Here is a 15,112-nt window from a genome sequence, read left to right on the forward strand (position 1 = left end):
TGACACCTGAACTCTGTAGACAACCACATCAAGTTCACCAGGGAGGATGTGAAAAATTACAGGTTGGCCTTCTTACACTGTGAAATTACAATTGATGATGGGGGACATTTGTTTGTCAATGTTTACCGTAAAACAGCACATACTGATGAGTACTTAAGGTCTGACTCTCATCATCCACTGGAGCACAAACTAGGAGTCATCAGGACACTGGACCACTCCATCAAACTGGGCACATTTGGGTCAAGTGCAGGTTAACCTGCCCTGTCTTTGCTGCCACAGGCTACACCCAACAGGGGAAACTGCAAGTCACCACAGAATCGCTGCAGATTTAGGTGGAATATGATGGACAGTAACACCAAGAAAAGGAAATGCAGCTACAACAAAGACTGGGAAACAACTTATGACTGGTTGAATTCCTAGAGAGGTTTTAGCTAAATTTGCCAAAGTTATTTTTCAGTTTAACACAGGGTGGGGGATACAACATGAAGTGACACGGGACATGTGAGTCTCACAGGAAACGTGCGACTCAAAAAGAGATGTGCCGATCTATGGACTCATACCTACTGAACCCAAAGATGATTGGCAGACAGATAAGGTAACAGCAGCGGACATAACTAGTGTTCACCACACTGTGCAGCACTCCCACTCATACAGCTCAGCAGACTGGCAGTAAGCTGGCACCGCTCATTTTTCCAGACTCGGACATGCAACAAAAAATGTCACGTTGTCGTACAAAAGTAAGTTCCTTGATCGAAATATATTACTTTTCTTTTTTGGATATACTACTCTGGGCTCACCCTTAATGTTATATACCCTTTTTTAAGCACCAGTAGTATACTTGAAAGAAGGGAAACCATGACTTGAATCCCATGTCAGCAACCTGTCTGTTGTGCTTTATTGTACACACTTTAGTCAGATTCAGTGTCGGTGAGAAGAAACAGTGTACTTTTAACAGTTATTGGGATAGAAAAAGGGAATACGTGGCTGCAAGCAGACTATCGCATAAGACCATAAGAACTGTGAGACTTCCTTTTATGCTTACTGTATTTACTGAGCATGGGAGTTGGGGAAGTTGCATTAAATAATATATATACTTAAGTCCTCCACATGCTGAAGGCCTAACCTGTAACCTGCGTAGTCTATTGTGTGCTACTGAATCAACCAGAGGGCATGCGTAGAGATGCTTTACAAGCTAAGGGGCAGAATAGAAATCTTTATTTTTTAATTTAGATAGGCATTATATCAAGATTTTGGACTACCTCTCAGCATTGGTAACGTGTCCCGCATTGTCCCACACAGACATACCCTTTGTCCCACATTTGGTTTGTTGGGATCTGGTCACCCTACCGAGCTGACAGCGTCCCCACCAACACAGCAGCCAGGGAAGGGGAGAAGTCCCACATTAAACAGGCCCTGGTTAAGTGTGGTTATCCCAACTGGGCGTTTGTCAAAGCCAGGAAGATCCCAAACAGTGCAGCAGCTGATCGAAGAGAGGAGAAGGACAACAGCTGTCTTATTAAGTGTAAACCAGCTGTGATTCTGTGTGTGGTGGGAGTGTCGGAACAGTTGAGATGCGTATTTTCCAAACACCGCGTCTCGGTTGCTTTCAAACCCCAAAACGCTGCACCAGAAGTTGGTCCATCCCAAGGATCAGGTCCCCCAGCACAAACAGCAATATAGTGTAGCTGTTAAGTGCCGGGAGGATTGCCGTGACTTGTACATCAGGGAAACTAAAGAGATGCTGGCCAAGAGGATGGCACAACACAGGAGAGCTACCACGTCAGGCCAGGACTCCACAGTCTGCACCATCCACAGGCCAGGACTCAACAGTCTACACCATCTACAGGCCAGGACTCCACAGTCTACACCATCTACAGGCCAGGACTCCACAGTCTACACCATCTACAGACCAGGACTCCACAATCTACACCATCTACAGACCAGGACTCCACAATCTACACCATCCACAGGCCAGGACTCCACAGTCTACACCCATCTACAGACCAGGACTCCATAATCTACACCATCTACAGACCAGGACTCCACAGTCTACACCATCTACAGACCAGGACTCCACAATCTACACCATCTACAGACCAGGACTCCACAGTCTACTCCATCCACAGGCCAGGACTCCACAGTCTACACCCATCTACAGACCAGAACTCCAGAGTCTACACCATCCACAGGCCAGGACTCCACAGTCTACACCATCTACAGGCCAGGACTTCACAGTCTACACCATCTATAGGCCAGAACTCCAGAGTCTACACCATCTACAGGCCAGGACTCCACAGTCTACACCATCTACAGGCCAGGACTCCACAGTCTACACCATCTATAGGTCAGAACTCCACAGTCTACACCATCTACAGACCAGGACTCCACAGTCTACACCATCTATAGGCCAGAACTCCAGAGTCTACACCATCTACAGGCCAGGACTCCAGAGTCTACACCATCTACAGACCAGGACTCCACAGTCTACACCACCTACAAGCCAGTGGCCACTCTTTCAGGGATGAGGATGTGCACATTCTTGATAGGGAGGAAGGCTGGTTTGAACGGGGAGTCAAAGAGGCCGTCTATGTGCAGAGGGAACAACCATCCCTGAACTGAGGGGGGAAGAGTACATCAGTCACCATCTTACAATGCTGTGATTGCAGCCATTCCCCAACCCTCTGTGAATAGTACACATGGCCATTGTAATTCTAGTTAATGGTCACACCCATATTTGCATATGAAACTGATTGTTGTTTTCATTCGTTATGCCACTGTATTGTTTATAAGGGTGGGGACACCTGCAGTCGGTGGAGACTGAAGAGGTCACTTATGTCCCATTACCGTAACAGAACCCCTCAGCGTAGCTAGTCTGTATTGATTCTGGTACCGCTCCAGTTTTTTTGGAACCTCGGCAAAGGTGGTACCAGAAAAGTGGTAGCAGTTACCATGATGCCGGTACTTTCCAGTAATGGAAAACGAAAAAGTGGAGTCGAGTTGAGCCGGTGCCATGTAGTGGAAAAGGGGCATTAGACGAGTGACGAAACGTTTCTCTCAATAAACATTGTGTCCAGATGAACTGATCCCACTTTCTTTGTTTGACTCTCTATTTCCTTTCTTTAAAGCCCTCTTTGCCAACTCATCCACCCTCTCATTCCCCCCTTACCCCTACATGTGCTGGAACCCACAGAAATGTTACCTGACCTCCCTGATTTGCTATTCTCGTGACTTACTGCGGGACTTCATATAGTGCATCTTGATGGCTGTTTGAATGAGAAGACCTTAAACTTGCTGAGGATGAATCTGAGCAGACAAACACCTCATCTGGTCTCGTTTCTTCCACCCATCGTAGTGCAACCAACACTCCCGACATCTCCACTGTGTAACAATGTCTTGTCATTCCTGTCACAGGTTTCTTAGCACCAGCTTCATAAACCTGTGTAAAATCGCTACACTCTTTCCATTACATGATAGTTGGACGCACTTACCTAATCAGGTTGATCTTTTTCTCCCCTCTTTACCTCTAACAAATACCAGTCTGTATCAGGCCACACAAGCTTCCATGGAGCCACCAGCGGATAAACTACTAAAGGGCTTATCCCCAGATCAAACACTCCAAATCCTTTACCATGTCATTCCCTACCCGACCAAAGGGATCCCTCTCACACCTCCCATTCACCCAGCACTCCTGCAGCACTCCTTCTGTAGGGGGAGGATTATTGTGTCCCTGCAAGTTAGCCCAGTTGTTTGCCATCAGTTGCATCTTTCCTGATTCCAACGGCCTTCCTACCATATCTACCTGCAGGGCAGGTGCTGGCGATGTTTTCAAAACCCCACCGCACGCTCTCTGCCTGTGGCTGAATCCACACCGTGTCCTTACAAGAGGGCTGGCTGCTGACGCATACGCCGCCCTGCCGTCATCCAGTACAGATCTCCTCCAGGCCACAGACCTTCTCTTCCGTGATGAGCAACTTGCTCCCCGTTCCCTACCGGTCAAACATCTCGTCACTTTATTACTTTTTTGCATTTTCCTGATATGTCTGCCCATGTTAACCGCGAATCAAGAAGAACCCCCAAATTAAATGTTTGAAGCAAGTCAAGCCAAACTTTATTTAAACAGGACATTTCATACGCGAGGCAACACAATGTGCTTTACATATAATGACAATACAATTGCAACTTAACCATAAAATTGCAAATGCAGGAAATAAATATGCATATCAGCAGGTGTTAGTGCAGAATATACAAATACCAAAAATATACAGAACAAACACACACGCCTGGACGGTCCTTTTCCTCTTTAGCCCAGAGGACACGACGTCCATGATTTCCAAAAACAATGTGAAATGTGGACTCGTCAGACCACAGCACACTTGTCCACTTGGCGTCAGTCCATCTCAGATGAGCTCGGCCCAGAGAAGCCGGTGGCGTTTCTGGGTGGTGTTGATATCTGGCTTTGGCTTTGCATGGTAGAGATGAAGATGATAAGATTTTCACTGGGAGTGATGAAGAAGGACAGGATTAGGAACGAGTATATTAGAGGGACAGCTCAGGTTGGATGGTCTGGAGACAAACCAACAAAAATCATGGGTAACTTGCACATCTGTGAAGGCAGCATTAATGCTGAAAGGTACACACAGGTTTTGGAGCAACATGTGCTGCCATCCAAGCGACGTCTTTTTCAGGGACGTCCCTGCTTATTTCAGCAAGACAATGCCAAGCCACATTCTGCACGTGTCCCACCAGCGGGGCTTCGTAGTAAAAGAGTGCGGGTACTGGACTGGCCTCTGCATCTTCCTCTGTCCCACCAGCCACCTGCATGTCCTCCCTCACCACCTCCATAAACCTCCTCTTTGGCCTTCCTCTTCTCCTCTTCCCTGGCAGCTCCATATTCAGCATCCTTCTCCCAGTATACCCAGCATCTCTCCTCCACACATGTCCAAACCATCTCAATCTTGTCTCTCTTGCTTTGTCTCCAAACCGTCCAACCTGAGCTGTCCCTCTAATATACTCGTTCCTAATCCTGTCCTTCTTCATCACTCCCAGTGAAAATCTTATCATCTTCATCTCTGCCACCTCCAGCTCCACCTCCTGTCTTTTCATCAGTGCCACTGTCTCCAAACCATATAACATAGCTGGTCTCACCACCATCTTGTAAACCTTCCCTTTAACTCTTGCTGGTACCCTTCTGTCACACATCACTCCTGACACTCTTCTCCACCCACTCCACCCTGCCTGCACTCTCTCCTCCACCTCTCTCCTGCACTCCCCATTACTTTGGACAGTTGACTCCAAGTATTTAAACTCATCCACCTTCGTACCTCCACTCCTTGCATCCTGACCATTCCACTGTCCTCCCTCTCATTCACTCATATGTATTCCGTCTTGCTCCTTCTGACTTTCATTCCTCTTCTCTCCAGTGCATACCTCCACCTCTCCAGGCTCTCCTCCACCTCCACCTGCACCCTGCTCTCACTACACGTCACAATGTCATTCAGCCACAAACATCATAGTCCACAGACACTCCTGCCTGATCTCGTCCGTCAACCTGTCCATCACCATTGCACACAAGAAAGAGCTAAGAGCCGATCCTTGATGTAATCCCACCTCCACCTTGAACCCATCTGTCATTCCAACCACACACCTCACCACTGTCTCACTTCCCTCATACATATCCTGCACCACTCCTACATACTTCTCTGCCACTCCCGACTTCCTCATACAATACCACACCTCCTCTCTCGGCACCCTGTCATAAGCTTTCTCTAAATCTACAAAGACACAATGTAACTCCTTCTGGCCTTCTCTATACTTCTCCATCAACATTCTCAAAGCAAACATCACATCTGTGGTGCTCTTTCCTGGCATGAAACCACACTGCTGCTGCTGATCATCACCTCTCCTCCTCTTAACCTAGCTTCTATTACTCTTTCCCATATCTTCATGCTGTGGCTGATCAACTTTATACCTCTGTAGTTGTTACAGTTCTGCACATCACCCTTGTTCTTGAATATTATTATTATTATTATTATTATTATATATAATATTGATCCACATTTTGCTCTGAAATGTAGTAGTAGATTTTGATCTGAAATATGCGGATCAATATTTTTCAATAAACAAAATAATTACCGACATATTTACATTACTTGCATAATAAAGAGCAGTTATACTGTACCACAAAAGAAGAAACAATGATAAATTCTCTCAGATACCTACCTGAGTATTTCCTCTTCAGCCTCACCTTTTCCTCATGCACATCAGTTGAATTCTGCACTCAAAAGGTGAATGTTAATATATGTTGTTTGCAACCAGAGCAAGACACAAACAAGGCACCACACGAGAGACCTTGTCTTGTCACTGACCTTGACAGGTAGGGAGCATGAAGGGGTCATGATTCCACATAAGACCAACAGCAGGATCCTGCTAGAAGGCGTTGCTTTGTGCTCAGGCTGCTGTTGAGGGTTTCTGCACCCTGTCTTCTTACCACAGCTCAGCTGCCAGGTAAACTTCCTCTCCACCAGCTCTATATACCCACCTCTGCTCCTGCGCTCTGTACCGACTGGGCACATGCTCTGCAGTGAACCACGATTAACAGCCCTTATCATCCAATGTATGCAATTCAAAATAACCCCATCGCTGATCCAGAACAGGTGGCCCCAATGCCGACCTCTGGTTATGCCCTGTACTTTACCGCAGGCAAGCTTCAGCACTTTCAGGGTGGGACACTTAAAAAAGTGTTTTACTCTCAGTTGTACTACACCTCAGCAGTTGCTATCCAGAGAATGACTGTCCGCCCAGTGTCACGGACCCATCAATTTGTGTCTGACTGAACCAGCAACCGGTCATCGTGTTACAAACTACCACTCCTGACAGCAATCCTACAGGTAAATATCTACAACACTCATCTTTTCCAATTCCAAATGTTATTTCCCTTCAAATGAAGGGGCCAGTTTCAAATGTCGTCTCCTAGATATGTAAAGGACTGAGAAATACTGGCATAATGAAAGCTATTACATATCTGGGTTGAGAGGGTTTACTGATATGGTGTATTATACGATTACTGGTTGCCCCGTTAATTAAGTCATCTTGGTGAATCTGAGTAACTACTTTGTCTCTCGACCGTCTTCTGTGTTTGCTGCAGAAGAAACACAGATTTATCTGCTCAATGAAACTTTATCGAGCGGTCTTTCCAAACAAATCAAATTGGCCTAGCACAGTTGATGTGCTCTGGATGAAGTCTTTTGTCAGTGCTCTGTGTGTGGCTTGACTTGTGTCATGCTTACAAACGCTGCCGGAGCCCCAACATTTTGGTTTTTGGTTTTGTTTTGTTTTTGTTTTGTTTTTGGTTTTTGCACAACCAAAGCTTATTTTGCTGTAAAATCCCAACTATCTTGTATTTCTGTGGTTTCCATGTTTTCCCCCTCAGGATCCTCAAACTTAAATAATGCACACCCCTTAACCCTCACTCCGAAGCCTTTGGAGCCCACCTCAAAAGTGAGGACCACGCTACACTTGAATATTCAGTTTATGCATTAACACGGGCAAAAAAAACCTTGAAATTGTTTTGATTGAAACGATTTGATGTGAATATGATTTGACACCAGTTTATTATCATTTTCAGCAGTTTCAGGTTGTCCCGTTGTCCTTGTAGTCACCTGAGAGAAAGAAACCAAACAGGAACAAGCAGGTAAGAGTGAGACTGACATCTCTAGTATGAGAAGCCTCTTTATGGTGATACTTTGTGCAACGCCATGTCAGTCGTCATCATCATGTTGTCAGTTCTCAGAGCATCTGTGATGTTGGATACCTACTGCACTTGTAAAGTCTGTTGATTTTCAGCGGGTCAGTAATGCTAGGAGTGGATGCCTTGCCCAGCTGAATGTTTCTGTTCTTAGGAACAATGGTTGGCTGCCCATCCTTGGAATAGGCATACCTAAGAATATAAGTCAAAATATTAGCATGCTTGAGTTAAATTAAGCAAGAATTTTGCAAAAAAAACCAGCTGAACTTCACGTTGGTGCTACTGCAAATAAAGAAAATAAAAAAATACGGCATGCACAAACAGACAAATGGAATTGTGAGAAACAGTAAGACAAATGTACTCAGCACGAGACCTGTTTTCAATACGTCATTCTGCTTGCCACACAAGGCCGGTTTTACCACCTTACAAGGTAATAATAATTCAGTGACGGGAAGCTAACGTTCCTCTTACTTACATTCCAAAGTGCATGATTGAGCCGTAGTCGTAGGGCAAATCCAGAGTGTCGGCCCTGAATTTTTCAAAGTTCCTCAAACGATCTGTTGGAATTAGACCAGTGCAGTAATTATCGTATTGTTCAACATCTGGAAAAGAAATTTCCTTTCAAAGAGAGTGGGGGCCGTTTATCCCTTTCTACCCCGGTTGATAATTACCCCGCCAAATGTTTTGCCTCATGATGGTGACATAATTAGCCCGGTCCGCCCGGGACTGCTCGTGCACAAAGCCCAGCGCATGCATGAGCTCATGGGAAGTCACTCCCGTCCAGATGCAGTGTGGGGACGCAAGGGATACGGTCTGTCTCCCACCACGCAAGCCAAGGTAGGACCAACACCTAAATGAAGACATCAACACAGAACGTACCACGTCAGCAGTTTCCATGAGTGACGCCACCTCACTGCCGTAGCAGCAAAACAAATGTTCTAGTATAATGATCTGGAACGATATCTTATGAGTAAATGGTGATTTTTTTCCCCCAAAACTTCAATTCCGTTGTATGCGTTGTTGGGAGGAAAAGCTATCTGATATTCATTACTCTGTATCTGAAGTATACATGGAAATAACATTCCACGCTCCTCCATGCCAGCAAAGTTATGCTTTTAGAATAAAGGATAAGTCCGAACCCTTCCAGTGCGGCCTCTCACCCGGACTTTGGCTGGATGTCAGTGTAGTCCCTCTGATGGGTCCACTGAACAAAACGAACACAGGTATCCTCTTCTATGTTCTCCATCCCTTCCTTCATCACTTTCTTCTCCTTGTCAGCTTTTCAATGGTGGAGAGACAGAGTGGGCAGGGGGAGACACGATAAATGGTCTTTATAGGCATCCTTTTGACTGAAGCAAGGAGCTGAACCTCAAGGATGGAAAAACACTAGACTTACTGTACTCAGGGGACAGTCGATATGCAATGTAGACATGTCCATCAACCGACTCGGACCACAGACAGCTCCTTGCAAAGCAGGCTTCTGTGCGTCTTCCAGTTGAAACAGCTATGGTCGCCCTCTCTGAGACTGGTGGTGCTATCTGTGATTCGGGTAGCTGAGGCAGGGAGCAAAGTTACATAGTGGATGGCGGACCCTTGATTCTCAACTGAGCTGCAGAATCAGATGACTTGGAATTAAATGCAAGCTGCTCACCTTGGATCTCATTGGCTTTAATGATTTCGTCCATCGTTGTCGTGTAACTCTGCTCAGCCTGCTCAGCTTGGGAAAAAAAACCCATTTGATTTCAGGGCTTCAGTTTCAACAATTACAGAGCTGTGTTTTGATATTTGACTATTTGTCGCACTGGATATTCATAAAATATGCTTTGCATTCCATGTAGTTGCAAACTGCAGTTACCTGGATAACCCCTGGGCTGATATCCTCGGGGGCTCCTTTTTGGATTGTGTCCATAATTCTGCACAAAAGAAAGAAAGAAAAGACAGTGATAAGATAAGAGTTTTGGCTTTATCTAAAACAGTTCTAAGCCCATGCATATGTACCTGTGCATGTGTGGAAAAACACTTGCAGCAGCAGCAGCAGTAGGTTGCAGCAGCAGGTTGCAGCAGCAGCAGCAGGTCGCAGCAGCAGCAGCAGCAGCAGGTCGCAGCAGCAGCAGCAGGTCGCAGCAGCAGCAGGTCGCAGCTGCAGGTCGCAGCAGCAGCAGGTCGCAGCAGCAGCAGCAGCAGCAGCAGTAGGTTGCAGCATCAGGTTGCAGCAGCAGCAGTAGGTTGCATCAGCAGCAGGTCGCAGCAGCAGGTTGCAGCAGCAGCAGCAGCAGGTCGCAGCAGCAGGTCGCAGCTGCAGGTCGCAGCAGCAGCAGCAGGTCGCAGCAGCAGCAGCAGGTCGCAGCAGCAGGTCGCAGCTGCAGGTCGCAGCAGCAGCAGCAGGTCGCAGCTGCAGGTCGCAGCAGCAGCAGCAGGTCGCAGCAGCAGGTCGCAGCAGCAGGTCGCAGCAGCAGGTTGCAGCAGCAGCAGCAGCAGCAGCAGGTCGCAGCAGCAGGTCGCAGCAGCAGGTCGCAGCAGCAGCAGGTCGCAGCAGCAGCAGGTCGCAGCAGCAGGTCGCAGCAGCAGGTTGCAGCAGCAGCAGCAGCAGGTCGCAGCAGCAGCAGCAGGTCGCAGCAGCAGCAGGTCGCAGCAGCAGCAGCAGCAGCAGCAGCAGCAGGTCGCAGCAGCAGGTCGCAGCAGCAGCAGGTCGCAGCAGCAGCAGCAGCAGCAGCAGCAGGTCGCAGCAGCAGGTTGCAGCAGCAGCAGCAGGTCGCAGCAGCAGCAGCAGCAGGTCGCAGCAGCAGCAGCAGGTCGCAGCAGCAGGTTGCAGCAGCAGCAGCAGCAGGTCGCAGCAGCAGCAGCAGCAGCAGGTCGCAGCAGCAGGTCGCAGCAGCAGCAGCAGCAGGTCGCAGCAGCAGCAGCAGGTCGCAGCAGCAGGTTGCAGCAGCAGCAGCAGCAGGTCGCAGCAGCAGCAGCAGCAGGTCGCAGCAGCAGCAGCAGCAGGTCGCAGCAGCAGCAGGTCGCAGCAGCAGCAGCAGGTCGCAGCAGCAGCAGCAGGTTGCAGCAGCAGCAGCAGCAGCAGCAGCAGCAGGGTGCACCGCTGCACCGCTGCACCGCTGCGTGTCCACGGTGCTGCCATTCATTACCTGTGCCATAGCTCGGCTCTATAGGTGCTCCCTGCCGCACTCCTCTGAAAATACCCACGATTACATCTGCTAAATGACAGGTTTTCTGCTGTTTGTTACCGGGCGAGTTTAATACCCTAACTGGGTTGCTGCCTTCCTGAACAGCAAGCCCAACAGCAGAATACTGGGGTGTCTTACTCCGTACTAACAGCCCAGTTCAACGAGCAGCTTTGAAACTGCACGGTGGCAGTTTCAGTCTTTACAGGACACGGGCTGTTTGCCACAGCGCTGTCTCCTCGTCAGTAAGCCATTGCTTATTAGGTGTGCATTCGCGGGGGTATATTGCTCATTTCTGAAGTGTTGCAAAAATATTTTTCCGAAAGTAACAAAAACTACCGCCCGAACAGGGACTTGAACCCTGGACCCTCAGATTAAAAGTCTGATGCTCTACCGACTGAGCTATCCGGGCTCTGCTCATGCCGATGGAAAGGATCCTTATATAGAATGAATTCCACACAGCTGCCCGGGTCTGAGGGATGAGACCCGCTTAAACCGAGGGCCGGAAGTACTGAGACGAACCCGTTCAGCTGGTGAGGGACGCAGGTAAAACCTGCAGCGCTGGTTGTCGAGAATAAGCTGCCCCCCCTCCCCCTCCCCCCCCACCCATACATCAACTCTCCCGCATCGATTCAGTCAACACCAAGCCATGTAAAACATTTATTTTGTTTTATTTTTTTAACCAGTCTCCATTGTTTGCCATGCTTTCGGTAATACACTGGTAATTAGGTGACTTGCCACACCAGCCGTGGATTCTGGTTGGCGCGAAAGAGCCGTTTCCTGTGCCGCGTGGACACGCCCATCCGGTACACGCAGGCGGTTACGTCCATCTGCTAGTCGTCTTTCCCCTGGAGAGCCCGGCGGCTCAGTGCCACTAGCCTGCTGAACCAGCAGGGGGCGTCATGCCACCGGGTTCTGGACACGTGTCTACCCCACAACGAGAAGACGTGGAGGTAACCCGGGCATAGCCGACGCAGGGCCCAGAGCTTGACGCTGTAAGCGGCGGCGCTGTTTGGCTGTGTCCGCTCGTTACCTTGCCGAAGCTTAATTCCTCAATCAAGCCGATCTGTCTTTTCTCCCTGCAGCTGTCAGGCTGAAAAGAGCCAGTGGCCGGGATGCAGACGGGATGCAGACGGGATGGAGACGGTGTAGCTGGGATGCAGACGGGATGGACACGGGATGGAGACGGTGTAGCTGGGATGGACACGGTGTAGCTGGGATGCAGACGGGATGCAGACAGGATGGACACGGTGTAGCCGGGATGCAGACGGGATGGACACGGGATGGAGACTGTGTAGCCGGGATGGACACGGTGTAGCCGGGATGCAGACGGGATGGAGACGGTGTAGCCGGGATGGACACGGGATGGAGACGGTGTAGCCGGGATGGACACGGTGTAGCCGGGATGCAGACGGGATGGAGACGGTGTAGCCGGGATGCAGACGGGATGGAGACGGTGTAGCCGGGATGGACACGGTGTAGCCGGGATGCAGCCGGGATGGACACGGTGTAGCCGGGATGCAGACGGGATGGAAACGGTGTGGCCGGGATGGACACGGTGTAGCCGGGATGTAGCCGGGATGGACACGGTGTAGCCGGGATGCAGACGGGATGGACACGGTGTGGCCGGGATGCAGACGGGATGGAGACGGTGTGGCCGGGATGCAGCCGGGATGCAGACGGGATGGACACGGTGTGGCCGGGATGGACACGGTGTAGCCGGGATGCAGACGGGATGGACACGGTGTAGCCGGGATGTAGCCGGGATGGACACGGTGTGGCCGGGATGCAGACGGGATGGACACGGTGTGGCCGGGATGCAGACGGCACATTGCTTCACCAGCTGATGCTTCACCTGCAACTGGCTTAGTTTGTTGTCTTGTGTCTTTTCTCCCTGCAGCTGTCAGGCTGAAAAGAGCCAGTGGCCGGGATGCAGACGGGATGCAGACGGGATGGAGACGGTGTAGCTGGGATGCAGACGGGATGGACACGGGATGGAGACGGTGTAGCTGGGATGGACACGGTGTAGCTGGGATGCAGACGGGATGCAGACGGGATGGACACGGTGTAGCCGGGATGCAGACGGGATGGACACGGGATGGAGACGGTGTAGCCGGGATGGACACGGTGTAGCCGGGATGCAGACGGGATGGAGACGGTGTAGCCGGGATGGACACGGGATGGAGACGGTGTAGCCGGGATGGACACGGTGTAGCCGGGATGCAGACGGGATGGAGACGGTGTAGCCGGGATGCAGACGGGATGGAGACGGTGTAGCCGGGATGGACACGGTGTAGCCGGGATGCAGCCGGGATGGACACGGTGTAGCCGGGATGCAGACGGGATGGAGACGGTGTGGCCGGGATGGACACGGTGTAGCCGGGATGTAGCCGGGATGGACACGGTGTAGCCGGGATGCAGACGGGATGGAGACGGTGTAGCTGGGATGGACACGGTGTAGCTGGGATGCAGACGGGATGCAGACGGGATGGACACGGTGTAGCCGGGATGCAGACGGGATGGACACGGGATGGAGACGGTGTAGCCGGGATGGACACGGTGTAGCCGGGATGGACACGGGATGGAGACGGTGTAGCCGGGATGGACACGGGATGGAGACGGTGTAGCCGGGATGGACACGGTGTAGCCGGGATGCAGACGGGATGGAGACGGTGTAGCCGGGATGGACACGGTGTAGCCGGGATGCAGCCGGGATGGACACGGTGTAGCCGGGATGCAGACGGGTTGGAGACGGTGTGGCCGGGATGGACACGGTGTAGCCGGGATGTAGCCAGGATGGACACGGTGTAGCCGGGATGCAGACGGGATGGACACGGTGTGGCCGGGATGCAGACGGGATGGAGACGGTGTGGCCGGGATGCAGCCGGGATGCAGACGGGATGGAGACGGTGTAGCCGGGATGGACACGGTGTAGCCGGGATGCAGCCGGGATGGACACGGTGTAGCCGGGATGCAGACGGGATGGAGACGGTGTAGCCGGGATGGACACGGTGTAGCCGGGATGCAGCCGGGATGGACACGGTGTAGCCGGGATGCAGACGGGATGGAGACGGTGTGGCCGGGATGGACACGGTGTAGCCGGGATGTAGCCGGGATGGACACGGTGTAGCCGGGATGCAGACGGGATGGACACGGTGTGGCCGGGATGCAGACGGGATGGAGATGGTGTGGCCGGGATGCAGCCGGGATGCAGACGGGATGGACACGGTGTGGCCGGGATGGACACGGTGTAGCCGGGATGCAGACGGGATGGACACGGTGTAGCCGGGATGTAGCCGGGATGGACACGGTGTGGCCGGGATGCAGACGGGATGGACACGGTGTGGCCGGGATGCAGACGGCACATTGCTTCACCAGCTGATGCTTCACCTGCAACTGGCTTAGTTTGTTGTCTTGTGTCTTTTCTCCCTGCAGCTGTCAGGCTGAAAAGAGCCAGTGGCCGGGATGCAGACGGGATGCAGACGGGATGGAGACGGTGTAGCTGGGATGCAGACGGGATGGACACGGGATGGAGACGGTGTAGCTGGGATGGACACGGTGTAGCTGGGATGCAGACGGGATGCAGACGGGATGGACACGGTGTAGCCGGGATGCAGACGGGATGGACACGGGATGGAGACGGTGTAGCCGGGATGGACACGGTGTAGCCGGGATGCAGACGGGATGGAGACGGTGTAGCCGGGATGGACACGGGATGGAGACGGTGTAGCCGGGATGGACACGGTGTAGCCGGGATGCAGACGGGATGGAGACGGTGTAGCCGGGATGCAGACGGGATGGAGACGGTGTAGCCGGGATGGACACGGTGTAGCCGGGATGCAGCCGGGATGGACACGGTGTAGCCGGGATGCAGACGGGATGGACACGGTGTGGCCGGGATGCAGACGGGATGGAGACGGGATGGAGACGTTGCTGCGACATGCCGTGTTCCGGTCCTGTTATGCTGCGTGAGACACGTCAGTCAGCCGGGCCCTTCTTGTGACTAAATGGTTTTACTCAGAGTTTGTTTCCTGTTATGTTTTGATCTGGATTGAAAGTGATTTTCCCCAAAATGTAGTTGGTGGCGATGTGACATAGCTACTGATTCCTCCGGACCCACTCTGGGAGGGTTTCCCCCATGGTATCATGACGGTGTCGTGGTATGAGCCAATCAGGGTTGAAGGAAAGATGGCAAACGCAGCTG

The 15,112-nt window shown here is 51.3% G+C and overlaps 1 non-coding gene across 1 annotated transcript; it reads right to left on the reverse strand.

Annotated features, from left to right (window-relative positions):
• Window positions 1-11,247: 11,247 nt before the first annotated feature.
• On the reverse strand, window positions 11,248-11,320 carry trnak-uuu (transfer RNA lysine (anticodon UUU)). Its single transcript has one exon. It is a non-coding gene; the product is annotated as a tRNA-Lys (tRNA).
• Window positions 11,321-15,112: the final 3,792 nt, after the last annotated feature.

This window comes from Lampris incognitus, chromosome 11 (assembly GCF_029633865.1).
Source record: "Lampris incognitus isolate fLamInc1 chromosome 11, fLamInc1.hap2, whole genome shotgun sequence".
Taxonomy (NCBI): domain Eukaryota; kingdom Metazoa; phylum Chordata; class Actinopteri; order Lampriformes; family Lampridae; genus Lampris; species Lampris incognitus.